General features: G+C 39.1%; 1 non-coding gene across 1 annotated transcript; it reads left to right on the forward strand.

Annotated features, from left to right (window-relative positions):
- Window positions 1–1,787: 1,787 nt before the first annotated feature.
- On the forward strand, window positions 1,788–1,890 carry LOC115071946. The gene has a single exon (XR_003851000.1). It is a non-coding gene; the product is annotated as a U6 spliceosomal RNA (small nuclear RNA).
- Window positions 1,891–13,966: the final 12,076 nt, after the last annotated feature.

Here is a 13,966-nt window from a genome sequence, read left to right on the forward strand (position 1 = left end):
TATGTCTTATAGGGCTTATACTGAGTTCAATATTGTATAACTGTATTAATTCAACTGTGAACCTAGACACTTGCACCCACTTGTGAAAGAGATGTACTGTTGCTCTGGAGTGCGTTACTGAATATGTTAAAGCTACACTACAGTGAAATGCTTCTTCTAATCATGTAGTTACTTTAAAAATTTTTTTTAAATAATGATTTTAAAAAACCCAGAATGACTTCCCAGCTAGAATAAAATGCAGGTGCTTTTCTTGTTTATGTCTTACGAAGTCCCACATGATTTGGCCCTAGCCTTTCACCTTGGCTCCATGTGGTTACTACTCAGACAACTGTCCACTTGGTCTCACCCACTCTCAATTTCTCCTACATTCTTGGGGCTGTTATCCCAACAGGTTCATCGTTTTAAAATTTCTTTATACTTTTCTTCTATCTTCTTATCATAAAAAATTCTGTTTAAACATCACTTCTTCATGGCCTTTCCAACTTTCTGATGCGCCAGTAGCTCCCAATAGCCTTAGTTCATGATTCAATGTGCTAATTTAAAATTCAGTAATTTTAGGGATGTAACAGCTTTCTGCCCAGAATGGAGATTATCAAGCATGTGAATGTATTCATTATAATTCACATTTTTTGTTTCCTTATTATTACACACTGATCACCCTTTAAAAGAAAAAAGTCCACAGGGACAGGGTCTTTTCTGTGAACCAGTTCCTGAAAAAAAACTACTATTACGTCATTATAGGTACAATATTTGGTGAATGATTTAGTGACTGAAAGTGGTTGGTAATTTACCTAGCCTATAGTAAGCAATTAATATGTTTCTCTTATAATGATGACTTCATCAGTTTAAGAGTATAATTTGCTAATAAGGGAACCAAAGGCAGAATGGGAAAGTTATTTGCCCAATGTCATAAACATCATCACCATTAATTTATTCTAATTGCTAAAATGGAGAGAGAGAACTACTTTTTTTTGGTCTTTTTTGAGGCAGGGTCTCCCTGTAGCCCCAGCTGTCCTGGAACTCACTATGTAGACCAGGCAGATCTTGAACTCACAAAGATCCGCCTGCCTCTGCCTCCCCAGTGCTGGGATTAAAGGTGTGTGGCACTTTATGCTAAGAAAGAAATAGAAATCCTTAGCTTATTGAGTACCCATTCTGTAAATTAGTTTAACATGTAATATCTAGTGGTGACATTTGCTAGCAATGTCTTATTGGGAAAACTGTGTAGGAGTATAGCGTCTGAGGGTTTTTATTAGAGGATCTCTAAAGACCCTGTCAACTATGAATATGTCACCCACTATAGTGAGGCACTGGTTTCTAGATAACTTCCTCTTAAAGGAGTATTGAGGGTATCCAAAGCATGAAATGGCCCTGACTTATTTTGCCTTCCTACCTCATTCTGTGTTTTTGCTCTAGAAGGCTGATACTTGCCACAGCTTGTAATTCATAGATGAATGTGGAAGACTAGAAACACATCTTGAGACAGCATTTCCCATGAACTATGTCTTGGAACATAGGTGACCCCTTGAAAAAAGATCAAATATGACTGAGAAACGCAAAAAGCATTGACAGGCACACTCACATGCAAAAGGATTTGACAGAGTCTCTCGTAGTACTCCCTTCTTTTTTAACACAACCCCTTCTCACCAAGCTACAATGTTGTCTTAGAGATTGCGATGTGTACAGATTAAGATTTGGGTGATTTTCAGGGAAAGCTGACTCTTGGGCAAGGCTCATAAAGTCCAACAAGGTAGGAAGATGTATTTCACTTTCCAAACCTTGCTGAAGTGTTTGCTTCAGCAGCACATATACTAAAATTGGAATGATACAAAGATTAGCATGGCTCTGCACAAGCATGACATACAAATTCATGAAGTGTTCCATATTAAAGAGAAAAAAGAAAGAAAGAAAAAAGGAAAAACCAAGCTAAAGGATTACAAAAAAGGTGGTTGCAAATGTATCTATAACCTTTGTCTGCCCTACATCCACCTGTGTCTTGAACTCCCAGCTTCTCTTATTTTTTTAAGACTTACTTTTTTGTTTAATTGTGTGAATGAATATTTGTGTGTAGGTATGTGCACAAGTGGTGGCACCTGCAGAGGCCACAAGGGGGACTCCCACCTTCTGGAGCTGGAGTTACAGGAAGTTGTAAGTCATCCTGCATGAGTGCTGGGAACCAGGCTCAGGTCCTCTGTAGAGCAGTATGTGTTCTTAACTGCTGAGCCATCTCTCCAGTCCAGCTCCTCTTTAGCCTAATTCCTTACCTCTCTAATTTGAAGTAGCCCTTAACTTGGTTTGGCCAGTAACACACAGCAGAAGGACACTTGTTACTATGTATCTATGATTCAGTTGGTTTTCCATACCACTCCTGGCTCCCTTCAAAATCTGTTGTCACTCAGCGAGTCAGGGTTAGTCCTCTGAGAAAACAACGTGGTCCAGTTGTCCTTAGCTTTCCAATCAGCTGCCAGTCAATCACTGGACACGAGAGATCAACTTAGGTTAAGCCAGTCCACTGAGCACTGGCTGACCATAGAGGAATGAGGGAGTCTTGCCTGGGCCCAGGTCAGCTACCCACACTTGTCAACATTAACTCATAGGAGTTTTTTAAGCCATTATTTGGGGGTTGGTTTATTACACAGCAATTCAGTATGTTGCATGAGGTGAAACTTCTTTACTTCCTACTTTAGTCTATTTTGTGTTGCTATAACAAAATGCCACAATCTGGGTAATTTTCAATGAACAGAAGGTATTGACTCACAATTTTGGAAGCTGGGCAGTCAAAGATAAAGACACCAGCAGGTTTCACAAATCTGATTCCAAGATGGTGCATTGAGTTCTGAGTCCACGGGAATAGGGGTACTTCATCTTTAATGAAGATGGAAAGGCAAAGAGGTGGCTATATGCTCATTTTTATAAGGGAATCAGTCTCACCACCAATGAGGGCAGAGCCCTCTAAGTCTGACATTCCCTTTAAAGGTCCCACATCTTAAAACTATCATATGGTAATTAAATTTAACATGAGTCTGGGAGGAGACAAATAATCAAACAATAGTCCTTCCACAGATAAGAATGAGGAGTCCTGGAAAACACTGAGTAATGCTATATTGTAGTGTGTTTCATCACTAAAGCAGAGGAGAGAATGGTTGCAGCAAAAATACAATCATTTCAAAGTCAAAGGGTGTGTTGCTTATGTGCACACCCTGACACAAACACAAAGCACCATGGACACAGAGACTGCGTTAAATGTTTCTGAAGGATGAACTGTCAGTCTATTGACAACATCCTGTATAAGACCCAACGAATTGTGCGTCAAAGTTTAGGAAAGAACATTTTTAAAAAGTTGTCTAATAGTCTTAATTTCTAATTAAAAACATGTTTAGGAAAAAAGAAAAAAGAAACCAAACAAACACTGAGAACTATTAAAAGTACTGGAAAACACAGGAGCAAGAAAACTCATACTCCAACACAGAGTTCGCTTTTTCATTATACGATGTACACAATACATTTCCTGCACAGTTATGCTCTTTAGGAATGACAGAAAACAACAGCAAGAAAACAAAATGGCCCTAGTGATGATAGTGATGGCATAGCTGGAAATTAATCATGTTCTTGATCTGAACTCCTGTGTCTGGTACTCCTGGAATTACAGGCAGGCAGCCCTCTCAGCCTGTGACCCTCAGATTAACATCCGCGGCCATGGCAGTAGAAGAAGGCAGGGTGAATGAATCCTTGATTGTTCTCACCAACACTCGTCAATAGCCTCCTTGGATGATTCCAGCTCACAGGTGCACTGGGCACACACTAATTGAAAGAATTATTTTCTTAATATTCAGTGTCATCAGCAGAGGCTTTTGTGAAGAGCAGGATTGTTTCAACCATCTGCTAGGAAATGTTTTTATTCATTTTTTTCTTAAATCAATCAATGCTGAAGTAAGGGGTATTTGTACTATTTCCCCCTCCACATTCTTTTGAGGGATAAATGAAAAACAACAGCCCACATTTCTGTGAGGCTAAGACCTTTGAAGACTGAAGAGTTGGGTTCTGTAAGCAGAAAAACAAGATGTGTCTTTTTCCTCCCTAGTTTAGCCTCACCCTGTGATAGGCTTTCATGTGTGGAGCACGTCCAATGGACCCCTGCAGGGATTAGTGGAGGCCCATGGACAGCCCACACATTCTTACTGAACATTGGGGCTCATCCCAAGTGTCCACTGTGTGTCCTCCTTTAAACAAGAGAAGTTGCCTCAAATGCCATGATTTCTGTTCTTTGGGTGGCTGCCAGTTCTCCCAGGGGCTAGCCCTTACAGCTGAAAAAATTTGCATAGTCTGATCTTTAATGCATAAGACAGTCCTTTTATCAGTCTCACCCTAAATGTCACTGTGGCATTATGGTGATCCATTCCCTGGTATGCATTCGCTCCTCTTTCATTTAAATCTCTCAAAACGGTATCTTTGTTAGTGATAGCTATTGTAACAAAGCATTACAACTTTTAAAACATTTTATTTATTTTAATTTTGTCTATGAGTGTTATGTCTGCATGTGTCTTGGGTCATGCAATGCCCTTGGATGACAGAGAAGGGCATCAGATCCTCTGGAACTGGAGTAATGGATGGTTGTTAGCTGCCATATAGGTGCTAGGATATGAATCTGGGTCTTCTGGAAGAGCAGCCAGTGCTCTTAACCACTGAGCCATCTCTCCAGCCCCCCCAAACCATTATAACTTTATATAAAACAGAAATTGATTTCTCAAAGTGCTGGAGACTGAAAGTCTGATAGCAGAGTGCCAGCCCTGGCAAGATTCTGGAGAAGCCCTTATTCCAGGCTGCAGACTACTGATGTCCCCATGCATCACCAAGTGGTTGGGAAAGGCATGAGAGCTCCCTAGTATCCCCTTTAGAGGGGCATTAATCCCATGCCAGAGTCCTCCACCTTTGTGACCTCATTACCTCCCAGATGTCCTAGCTCCTGACACTATCACATTGTGAACTAAAATTTTAACATGAATAGGGGTAGGGGCAAACATTCAGTAAATTACAATAAGTATTTTTAAAGGAAATACCTACAAAAAGGACAAGTGAGAAACTCTAAGAAAAACTATGCATGCTGCTATTAGAAGAGGAAGCTATATCTTTTAGAACAATAATTTCAAAAAGGATCATAATAATCAAGGTAAAAAGTGATTGACTATACTTCTAAATAATAAAATAAGACATGAAGCAAGACATCTTTTAAGACATAGCTTGAAATTTTTGTTTAACTATTTGGAAATGTCGGGAATGCCCATTTTAAATTGAAAATTCTACTTCCCTGAGAGGGCAGTCCTGTTACACTACACAGCTGAAACCCTTTGAGGGGCAGTCAAAATGGAATACTTTCATTCTAAAGCACTATTTCCTTACCTTTAATTTTTTTATTTTTTCACATTAACCCAAAAATTAAATGCAAATGTCTAGAGAAATGAAACACTTGCACTACAAATTTACACACACCAAATCAGAAGTTACGGTTCTCTTGCTGATTGTAAATCCCTAGACTAAATATGTACCCTCAATGTATTAAAGGACAATTTAACCTTGCTTGGAGGACTTTGACTTTTGCAATTCCAAACATATGCTTAATTCTTCAAACTAAAAGTCTCATGTCAGTTAGGTTGAACCTTTAGCTACTTTCTCTTAATGCTTAAGTTTTTCTTTTGAAGTAAGTCTGGCGATTTAAAAATTACATGGAGTCTTTTAGATAACTAGAATCCCACACGGAAGAATATCATGCCAAATCGTTATTAAAATACCAGTGTGTTTTTAAGAATAAAGTGTGAAGCAATAACTTATTCAAAGTCACAGGGGCAAACAGCCATCAAATGCCAATAGGTTTGGCCATCACTCATAGACACGTCTTCCTGCAGGCAGTTTTTATAGCCAGGTTATTGCAAAGTGTGCCATTTGGTCAGCTTTAATGCATCACCATGGTACCACCCTGACCCTGCCTCAGCAGCTAAGCCTCACATTCTTCTCTCCCGAATGTGGCTGTGCTAGGGAAAAAAAAGGGGGGGAAATGGTACACTTCCACTTTTTAACATTTCTTTGTAATTGCTTCACCCGATGTAGCTCTCAGTCACCCCATCGTCACTGGTCTTCTCCCTAGACCAGAAAGAGATGTGCAGGGCCAGTGAATACAGTGAATAAGAACCAGAGAATGTAATAGGGTAGAACTGCATTGAATGCCACCGTGTAAATAATGGATTTCTCTCTAGAGAAACTCTAGAAAACTCACAGAGGGAAGGTCGAATGAGAGTCAGAACCAGAGCAACTTTTGCCTAAGTTACTTAAACGGCAGGAAAACACAAAAGATGCTTTCAGTTTTCCCAGTCACCTGGGCTGGGAATTCTCCAATTTCCAACGTTAGAAGGACTACAGTCTAAAAGTTATTCACATAGATAGTAGGGAAGATTCCATGTCCTGAAGAGAAGCAGTGCAGTTGACTTAACTGTGAACATCACAGAATATTTTGATCAATAGTAAAAACCTTCATTCTGAAAGATTCAGTTATCTCAGAGAGGAGGACACTCCTAGAAATATCATGTGGACTCTAAAGACCTTGGAAGCTGGGCCCTGCTGGATTAGCTGCAGGTGATCCAGATGTGTGGGACTGCAGCAGCCCATGTCTCCCCCAAGGCAGTGGTTGGGCTTTGGTCTCAATGGGGACAGCAAGCACAATGGGGAGGCAGAAGAACAAGGTAGTGACATTTGGAGGGTTTTTGAGTTATGATGACATCTTTGAAATTCCCAGGAGTACTGAAATGTCTTCAAGGGGATTCTCAACTCCAGGATTTAGTGCTCTGGGCAGTCACCCAGGTACCACAAAATCCCCATGTGTGTGCATCTCCTTGGTTACCATGTATGCACTCCCTCATTGACGTCAAAACCATGTTTGCTCAGCTTGTTGAAAATGTGTTCTTCGCTGGCCACATTCCTTGCCTTCTCTGAGATAGTGAGGTTTCTGCAGAGTGCATGGTGTAGAAGCTTCTCCTTCCATAGAAAAGACATGAATGACAGTTGTTTCTGTGCAGAGCATATGCTCACCAGACAGGGCTTGTTTGCCTAAGAAACCTTGTGTTTATTTTTTGTTTCTATTTGTCTGACATCTAGCCAGTGCTGTAGTAAAACATCCATTCCTTATCTTTGTGAATGGGAGATTTGTGGGCTAGCTTCCCCACTCTCTATTCATTGGTCCCTTGGTGGAGAATAACTCTAAGGAATGGTCTTAGTTATAACGTAGCCTGCAATTGGAGAACCTTCCCTACAGTGAGTCATTTAAGTGTATGACTGGGGAACAATGACCATGTAGAGCTATTACGCAGGTGGTGGGGGATTGTCTTAGGCTCTTCCAAAGTCTGTATAAATCTGAGCCCTTGTTAAAATGATTGAAGAGTACATGAAGTTATCAGAAAAAAAGTGATGGGGAGATATGGGAGCAGCTGGAGGGGAGGGAGTGGGCATGGATTTGATCAAAACACCTTATATGCATGTATGAAATTCTCAATGAATTATTCAAAAAATTGATTACTGAATTAGAATATAAGGAGCTTTTTAAAAAGCAACAGGCATTTTGATTATTCAATAGACTTTGTTTTAGCCAATTGGCAACTTGATTGCTCAGAGCAACATTAAATGGAATGCTAAGATCTTCATCAGCTTTTGTAATTGAATTTTTGTGTAGTTCATACAAAATTTCTTAATCATCTGTATACCCCTCCCCCATCCATACCCTTCCATAACCCCCCCCACACACACACACCATATTTCATATATTCTGTCATTTAAGTTAAGGTCTATTGAGTCAAGCCAATGTGCCCAGATATACCCCTTGTTCCACTGTGTTCCAGGAGCCTTAGGTATAGAGGTTCCACTGTAGATGTGACTTTGAGTCCATTTATATGATCTATAACACTTATTGACTTACGTATATTAAACATCCCTGTATCTCTGGAATAAATCTGATTTGATCATGGTAGATGGTCTCTTTGATGTGTGTCTGTATGCAATTTGCAAGTGTTTTGTAGAAAATTATCTATTCTATATTCATTAAGGATATGGATCTATAGTTTTCTCTTTTGACTGTTTCTTTACTTGTTTTAATATTAGAGTGATGCTGGCTTCATAGAAGGAATTTGGGGGTTTTCCCTTTTATTCTATCTTTTTGAATAATTGAAGTAGCATTGGTGGTAGATCTTCTTTAAATGTCTGGTAAAATTCTTCTGTGAATCCATCTGGGCCTGGACATTTTTTAGTCAGGACTTTTTGTATTACTATTTTAATTTCCTTATTATGGGTCTATTTAAACTTTTGATTCCTTGGTTTAACTTTTGTGGTTCCTATGAATTTAGATATTCATCCATTTCTTTTAGATTTTCAGATTTAATAAACTATAGGTTTTTTTTAAGCATTCCCTAATAATGGTCTGGATCTTTTTATTGTCTGCTGTGATGTTTCCCCCTTTCATCTCTGATTTTGTTGATTTGGAGGTGCTCTTTCTTTCTTTTGGTTAACTGAGCTAAGGATATTTTTATCTTGTTTATCTTTTCAAAGATCCAGTTCTTAGATTTGTCAATTCTTTGTGTTGTTTACTTTGTTTCTATTTCATTAATTTATGCTCTGATTTTTGTTACTTCTTCTCATCTTCTGGGTTTGGGTTTCATTTGTTCTTGCCTTTCCAGAGTCTTGAGTTGCATTGATAAGTCACTTATTTGTGTTCTTCCTGATTTTTAAATGTTGGCACTTAGAGCTATAAACTTCCCTCTTACATCTGCCTTTAAAGTATCCCCAGATGTTTTGTGTGTGTGTGTGTGTGTGTGTGTGTGTGTGTGTGTGTGTTCTATCATCCTTTTCATTTAGTTCCAGAAATACTTCGATTTCTTTCTTTATTTCTCTATTTCTTCTTTTCATCACTAAGGAGTGTGTTGTTTAATCTCCATGAGTTCATGTAGTTTCTAGAGCTTCTTTCAGTGTTGATTTTAAGTGTATCACATTGTGATTCTGATAGAATGCATAGAATTATTTCAATTTTTTTGTGTTTGTTGAAGTTTATTTTGTGTCCAAGTATATGGTCAATTTTTGAGAAAGTTCCATGGGGTACTGAATAGAAAGTGTATTCTTTGGTGCTTCAGTGGGAATATTCTGTAGATGTCTGCTAAGATCCATCTCATGTAAGATGTCATTTAATTCAGATTGGCCTGAGATTCTTCCCCTTCCTGTATGCCTATGATGCATAGATTTGGTCTTTTCGTGTGTCCCACATTTCCTGCGCATTCCATTCCTGTGTTTTACTGTAGTATTGTTTTTATGAATTGGGTGCAACAGAGATTGATTCATGTATGTTCACGATTGTAATATCTTCTTGGTCAATTGTTTCTTTGATCAGAATGAAGTGACCCTCCTTATCTCTTCTGATTAGTTTTACTTTGAAGCCTATTTTGTCAGATATTAAAATTGCAACCCGTGCTTGTTTCTTAGTGCCATTTGCTTGGAATTTTTTTTCTATCATTTCTCCTTAAGGTTGTGTGTATCCTTGAAAGTGAAATGAGTTTCTTGCAGACAATAAAAAAGATGGACTTTATTTTTGAATTCATTCAACTAGCATGTGTCTTTTGACTGGGAGTTCAATCCATTAATATTTAAAGTAATTACTGAAAGATGTGTATTGGTCACGTTCATTCTAATTTCTGTTTGCATCTTTGCCTAATTTTGTGTTTCCACAGTTATACCTTCATCTAGTCTCTTTCTGTTCCCTCTTGGGTGTAGTCGTTCCTTTTTTCAGTCCTTTGTATTGCTTTAAGTATCCTTGAAGGGCTGGTTTGGTGACCATGATTCTTTCAGCCTGTTCATGTCATGGAAGATGCTTCTTTCCCCTTCAACTATAATAGACAGTTTTACTGGGTATTCTGGGTTGGCATCTATGGTCATTTAGAACTGGGTATATTTTAGTCCAGATTCTTTTTGTTTTCATAGTTTTCATTCTGATGGGTTTTCCTTTATATATGACTTGTTTATCTCTTACAGCTCTAGTATTCTCTCTTTGTTCTGTACATTTAGTGCCTTTACTATGATATGCCATGGGGAGTTTCTTTTTTGTTCCTATCTGTTTGGTGTTCTATGTGCTTCTGGTACTTGTATGGGCATGGCTTTCCTTAATTTAGGGAAATTTTCTTCTATAATCCTGTTGCAGATCTGATCAATATCATTTACCTAGATCCTCCTCCCTCTATGCCTATGATACATAAATTTTGTCTTTTCATGGTGTTCCACATTTTCTGCATATTCCATTCCTTTTTGAAAAAAATTTCATGATCTTTTCTTAGTTCAGTTCTTCATCTTTATTTTCCAATCTTGATATTCCGTTTTCCACTTCATTCATTCTATTGGTGAGGCTTTCTCTTGTCATTTCAAATAGACTTAGTGAGTTTTTCACTTCCTTCTTCATTTCAACCTGAGTTTTCTTCAATATTTCTACCTCTTTTGTGAATCGATTTTCAAGTCGTGAATTGTCTCTGTCATTTCATTGAACGGTATATTCGTAATTTCTTGAGCTTCACTCAGGTGCTTATTCCTATCCTTTTTGAATTCTTTGAGTTGTTTGTGTGTTCTTTAAATTCTTTGAATATGTTTATGATTATTCTTTTTAAATTTTGCCTCCTGGGGCTGCTTTGGGTGGTTCTCATTGTAGTACACTTCTGTAGGACTGGTGAGTTGTGTTTGGGACATATTCTCTTGGTTTTTCATATTATTTGTGTTTTTGTGTTGTCATTTGGGCACGTGGACTTCTTTTGTTGGTTTTCTGTCTCACCTGCTTTTATTTAGTTAAAGTTTGGTTTTGATAATATTGTTGATGTAGCTAGTTTGCTTTCTGATCAGGTGTGAATAGTTAGTTGTTCTGTGCTTCAGGTTCTCACTTTTGATATTTTATTATTGGGTCAGGATAGCTCCAAGGGGACCAGTCGAGTTCTTCAGCAGGGTGAAGGGCCCTAAGCCCAATTCCAGACTATCAGAATCCAGTGGCTTCATTCTGGCAGGCTAGTGAGGAGGTGTCAGGTGGGACGATCAGGAAGGTGCCTAGGGCCAAAGGGGGCTGGGGATAGGGGGATAGTATGGGGAAGGCCTAACTAGATGAGTAAAGTAGGCGTGGCTCCTGAAACAGAAGAACGGAGCTGGTCTTGGTGCAGAGGGATGAAGCTGCAGTGGGCAGACTCTGACTTATCAGGGTAGTTGGGAGTTCTCAGGCAGGAGGAGCAGGAGGGTGCCTAGGCCCAAGTGAGGAGGGGGATAGTGTAAGGAGGATCTGACTAGCTAAGCAGAGTAGGTGTGGGCCCCTAAGCAAGAGAATGTACCTTGTCTGGGTGAATGGGGGATCAAGACGTAGTGGGAGGGTTCTGGGATAGAAGGCTAGTCCCGAGATCTGTGGCAGGAAGAGCAGGAGTGGGTCTATGCCCAAGGTTGGAATGGGAGCAGCTTGGGAAGAGAATATGTAGCTGGTCAGGAAGCAGGGGAATCAAGGTGCAGTGGTGAGGTCTGATTTACAAGGGTAGCCTGCAGGTCTCTGGCAGGAAGAACAGGAGGGTGCCTAGGCCCAAGGTGGGTATGGGAACAGCGGGGAGGGTCTGAGTAGCTAAGCAGAGTAGGTGTGGTCCCTGGAGCAGGAACAGTAGAAGATCTTTATGAAGGAGTGTTCTTAGGTTTTGACAGGTTTACCAATTATGGAGGCTCTTTATGGCGTAGGCAGATCTGTCTCCCAAGATGTGTTGGCAATGATCAGGGACATTACTGCTCCCGTGACCACTGTGTACAGGTTCTTTTGGCATCTACTAGGTAGAGACCAAAGGTACTTACTGTTCAACATCTTATCAAGCAAATGTTAATCCATTGTTATGGTTTGAATGTCAAATCCTCCAGCTAGTGGCACTATTTTGGGAGGTTGTGGAGCCCTTAGGAGGTGAGGTCTGGCTGGCAGAAGTGAATCTTTCGGCATGGGAGGGTGCTGAGGTTTACACCCTGGCTTCATGTGCTATCAGTCTCTGTTTGTTGATCCACAGAAACACAACAAAGTGTATAGGTAAGCTTCCACAGGAGCCTCAGTCACCATGCCTTCCCCACCATCAAACTTCTTCTTCTACGCTGCTTCTTGCCAGATATTTGGTAAAAAAAAATGACTAATATGTCTTCCCAAAACAGAAATACCCACTACTAAATTTTAAACAGAGCTTCAGAAACCCTGACCTAGAGAAACAAGTGAAAATACGCTAATTAAATTTACTCCTTTGATGATCTTTCTCATTACAGATATTCACTCCACAGCAGGTGCTCTGCAGTTTGGTGACAGATACATGAAGAGTCCCTCTCTGAGAGGAGTTTGCATTTCAGTGACATTCTTCACATTTTTTTAAAAGGCAGATTTTAAAAATGATCTTTTATCATAATTTATGAATATAAATAAACTCTATACTATTAGCAAAAGCTTGCTCCTTTCTGTCTAGTTCAGCTATTCACAACCTGGAGGCTGAGATGATAGGCCTGCCAATGAATTACTTTGATTATATAAATATTGGTCTCTGAGAGTTATTTAAACTACTTAATCAGATTCAATGGAAATCACACATTTACTTGAAAAATATTTTACAAACTAATTAAGGCATCAATATTATTTACGGTTTATTAGAACTATGGTGAAATATTCCTTTGACTCATTAAAATAGGAAACTAATTATTAGTCTAAAATATAGTGGAAAAACTCCTTCCCATGGGAACAACTTCAGTACTGAAGCGAAGCTAATAAAATAGCACCATGCTGACTCAAATAGACGCCATTGGAACACATTGCTTTAACCCAGCACTAGCAGGAAAGTGTTTAGGAATTATCCATTAAAATAAATTATTAGTCTAAAATATAGTGGAAAAACTCCTTCCCATGGGAACAACTTCAGTACTGAAGCGAAGCTAATAAAATAGCACCATGCTGACTCAAATAGACGCCATTGGAACACATTGCTCATTGCTTGCACTAGCAGGAAAGTGTTTAGGAATTATCAGCACACTATAGTGAGAGAGAAGGAAGTGATAAACCCAACATTACCCCAAACAGCTGCTGGTATGAGGAACAGGCTCAGCCCTTCAGACATCGAGGCCACAATGTTTCCTAGAACATCCTAGTTCAAGGACTATCTATCTTTCTAATCCAAAGTATACCATTAAATTCTAACACTTATTATACTCTAGCTTCCAAGAGATTAAAAAGCAAGGTGCTAAAAGAAACTAAATCCATCCAAATTAATTATCTAGTAATATTTCAGGAAAAGGTTTGTGCCTAGAACACCTACATAATTGTGCAAACTGTATTTGGCAGCAGATCTTATGCACAGTAGATGATAGCTACAGAGCAGCCCCAAGTAATTTGTCAATAGGTTGTTAGGAAGTAAGAACATTTAACTTTTAAAATGAAATTGCCCAATCACAAATAGTGTACAACTTTAACATAGTTGTGTGGATAACTTCAGTTGTCAATTTGACACACCTGGGAAGAGCGATCCACACCTGCAAAATTTCCTCTATCAGATTGGCCTGTGGGACATTTTCGTGATTGCTGAGTGATGTGGGAAGGCCCCGGCCACTTCTATTAAAATTACCCAAAAGCTTCCATTTGAATCCATTCTCAAAATCTTTCATGAATGAAACTGAGGACCCTAGAAGAGACCCTGATCTCCCCTGTATAAAAAGTACCTAATATCATAATAAGAGTTTTGAACCAGTCTATGGATGTTCTATTTATAAAGGTATGTCAAAGGAGATTCCTGAGAGAAAAGTATATAAAAATCTCAGCAGGCAAACTTGTTAGCATTGAAGCTAAGCCAAATGCACAGTAGACAAACTTTTTAATTTGCTGACTATTGCATTCTTATTTCCCAAGGAATGATGATAATATTTT

Source organism: Nannospalax galili, unplaced genomic scaffold, assembly GCF_000622305.1.
Source record: "Nannospalax galili isolate Female #2095 unplaced genomic scaffold, S.galili_v1.0 scaffold3280, whole genome shotgun sequence".
Lineage (NCBI taxonomy): Eukaryota > Metazoa > Chordata > Mammalia > Rodentia > Spalacidae > Nannospalax > Nannospalax galili.